This window comes from Papio anubis, chromosome 2 (genome assembly GCF_008728515.1).
Source record: "Papio anubis isolate 15944 chromosome 2, Panubis1.0, whole genome shotgun sequence".
In the NCBI taxonomy this organism is placed as follows: Eukaryota; Metazoa; Chordata; class Mammalia; order Primates; family Cercopithecidae; genus Papio; species Papio anubis.
Window position 1 is genome coordinate 138492698 of NC_044977.1, and position 3880 is coordinate 138496577.

A 3880-nucleotide genomic window follows, 5' to 3' on the forward strand; every position below is an offset into this window, starting at 1 on the left:
CCAGCCTGGCCAGCATGGTGAAACCCCGTCTCTACTAAAAATAGAAAGCAAATTTTAAAAGTAGGTCTGTTAGACTAAAAATGTAGTGCTCTTTGTACTATGAATTGTATGTCAGGACTCAAAAAATGTAAAAAAGAAAAAGTTACGTTTTTGGCAGATTTCTGTGTAAGTGAAAGTTGACAGCTGGGTATGGTGGCTCACTCCTATAATCCCAGCACTTTGGGATGCCAAAGTGGGAGGATGGCTTGAGTTCAGGAGTGCAAGACCAGCCTAGGCGAAAAGAACTTGTCTCTACAACAAATAAAAAAATTTGCCAGGCGCGGTGACTCACGCTTGTAATCCCAGCACTTTGGGAGGCCGAGGCGGGTGGATCACGAGGTCAGGAGACTGAGACCATCCTGGCTAACACAGTGAAACTCCATCTCTACTAAAAATACAAAAAATTAGCCGGCCGTGGTGGTGGGTGCCTGTAGTCCCAGCTACTCGGGAGGCTGAGGCAGGAGAATGGCGTGAATCCGGGAGGCAGAGGTTGCAGTGAGCCGAGATTGCACCACTGCACTCCAGCCTGGGCGACAGAGTGAGACTCTGTCTCAAAAAAAATAAAATAAAATTAGTGGGCATGGTGATGCATGCCTGTAGTCTCAGCTGCCGAGGAGGCTAAGGTGGGAGGATCATTTGGGCCTGGGAGGTTGAGGCTGCAGTGAGTCGTGATCATGCCACTGCACTCTAGCCTGGGTGACAGATGGAGGCCCTGTTTCGAAAAGCATAAAATATTTTCTAAAAGTTGAGTTGGTAAAAACTATACAACCAAACTGGAAAACAAATAAATCCTTCTAAATGTATTTTTTAATGAAAAGATAAATGATTGTACCTCTCGCCCAATATTTATTGCATGGGCATGAAGAAATGATGTGCAAATTCAATAGAGAGAAAAACACTGAGTTTCTGAAGAGTGGTTTTGTATTTAGGGTAGACACTATAGGCTGGCTTACCCAACACCATTCTCCATTTATTTCTCCTTTGTCTCCCTCCACCATTGAAGGTGGAAACATTAAATATTAATTTTTGTACCCTCCCTTACAGATAGAAGGGCATTCAATGCAGTACCAGTCAAGGAAATGTACGTGAAAGTCTCCTGAAGTTTGTGCTTATGTATTCTTCATTCCACCTTCCCAGGCCATCTTTTTCCTGCCACAAAAACAGACTATGCTTCTGGGACAGCAATTCTCTTCACTGAGCAATTGGACCAAGGCCAATTAGTCCAGAAGTCCTCTTTCAGACATCTTGTCATGTGATAAATAAATATTTATTTGTTTAGTCCCACCACCCTTAGTTGGTGTATTAGTCTGTTTTCATGCTGCTGATAAAGACACACATGAGACTGGGTAATTTATAAAGAAACAGAGGTTTAATGGACTCACAGTTCCACATGGCTGGGGAGGTCTCACAATCATTGCAGAAGGCGAAAGGCATGTCTTACATGGTGGCAGACAAGAGAGAATGAGAGCCAAGCAAAAGGGGAAATCCCTCATAAAACCATCAGCTCTCATGAGACGTATTCACGACCACAAGAACAGTATGGGGGAAACTGCCCCCATGATTCAATGATCTCCCATGGGATCCCTCCCACAACCTGTGGGAATTATGGGAGCAACAATTCAAGATGAGACTTGGGTGGGGACACATCCAAACTATATCAGTTGGGTTTCCTGATAAGTGTAGCCATAAGTATTTCTAATTCCTTCAGTGTGAGGTAACTTTAGAAGACATTAAAAATAAACCCAGCACATTCTGTAAGGATGAAGTGGGAGAGGGGTGTTAGAAAACTTTTGTGGCTTGTAGAAAACTTCTTTCTAAACAATTTCCCATATCATCTAATTTCCTGCATTATTATAGCTGAAGGGTAAGAAAATAACAATGATGTATCTTATTTTTATTATTTTGCCTTAGTCTCTAACAGCGCAGGAAGTCCAGGCCTCCTTAATTCCTCACGAATAGCACCATTACGGTGGTCTCTCTTGCCCTTTCCCTGACCAGCCTCCCTGGCTGTTCTATGTATTGGACCATTGCTTTTCTTTACTCATTATACTGAGGTCTTTGCTGCAGCCGCCAATGCCCAGTGTGACTGCTTGCTGCCCTAGAGGTCTATCACAGACCCCCTGTGACTGCTGTAGCCATCAAAGCTGTAGACTATGGCATGGAATGTTGCAGAAGTTATGGGCCCCAACGCTGCTGGTATCTTGCAATTTCAATGGTTAAAATGTCTTGCTATTCTATTACAATCTCTTTCCCCCATGTGGATTTATTGGGGAAATTCCAAAGGATAATCTAAGATGTAAACTCTACTTTAGACAGACATCTCCCTTTCTCTTTTATGATTTCCGTTGTCCTTGAATCACATTTACGAGCCTCAACCATCTCTTCGCACACCTCTCCAGTGGTAACTTGAACTTTTACAGAATGGTCTATTTTCTGGCTTGATTTACTTGTCCTAGACCTTCCTTCCCTGACTTGCCTGCATCCTAGAATGAAATAAACTTAGGCTCAAACTTGATACATGAAAGTCATATAAAGTTGGTCTAACGTAATTTTTTTTTTTTTTTTTTGAGGCAGGGTCTCACTCTGTCACCCATGCTGGAGTACAATGGTGTGATCTTGGCTCACTGCAACCTCTGCCTCCTGGGTTCAAGTGATTCTCATGCCTCAGTTTCCTAAGTAGCTCTTAAGTAGCTGGTGGCACATGCTATCATGCCCCACTCATTTTTTTTGTATTTTTGGTAGAGACAGGGTTTCACCATGTTGGCCAGGCTGGTCTCAAACTCCTGACCTGGTCTTGAACTCCTGACCTCAAATGATCCGCCCACCTTGGACTCCCAAAGCATTGGGATTACAGGCGTGAGCCACCACACCCAGCCAGTCTAATGTAATTTATAGCTTTATACATTCAATAAAATTTTATTTGGGCTAGGCATGGTAGCTCATGCCTGTAATCCCAGCACTTTGGGAGGCCAAAGCAGAAGGATTGCCTAAAGCCAGGAGTTTGAGACTAGCATGGGCAACATGACAAGACTCCATCTTAAAAAAAAAAAGAAAAGTTTATTTGAATTAAACAGAATCAGAATATGCTGGCAGTTTAATATTTAGGAAATTGTATGCTCTTAGAGTGTGCTAGAGTGTAGTGTAGTACACAAAGTATAAATAATGCTTGGAAAGTCAAAGATGTTTTCTCTTGTCTTATCCAACCTCCTTGAACCATTTTTATTGACATTTGATGAAGGATCTTTTCAGAACCAGACGCTTATCTGAGGATAACAATATATCCTGTTTTCACACAATTATTCAGCTCACCCAGAGGAAATATTGTGGTATCAGTGAACATTATTTCTATCTCCTAGCCACCAAATATTAACTCCCTGGGTTAGCCTATAAAAAAAAAGTTTTGCTCATGCCTGTAATCCCAGCACTTTGGGAAGCCGAGGTGGGCAGATCACGAGGTCAGGAGATCAAGATCATCCTGGCTAACACAGTGAAACTCCGTCTCTACTAAAAATACAAAGAATTAGCGGGGCGTGGTGGTGGGCACCTGTAGGCCCAGCTACTCGGGAGGCAGAGGCAGGAGAATGGTGTGAAGCCAGGAGGTGAAGCTTGCAGTGAGCCGAGATCATGCCACTGCACTCCAGCCTGGGCGACAGAGTGACACTCCGTCTCAAAAAAAAACAAAAAACAAAAAAAAACCCCCAAAAAACCAGTTTTATTCCAGATAGAAAACTGTACTGCATATGAAGTTTAATGAGGAAGTAGGTTTATCAGGCATGTAATATTTAGGAGTTCTCACCCCATTATTATAATGAATGTACAGTTTTAAATATTGCTTATGCCT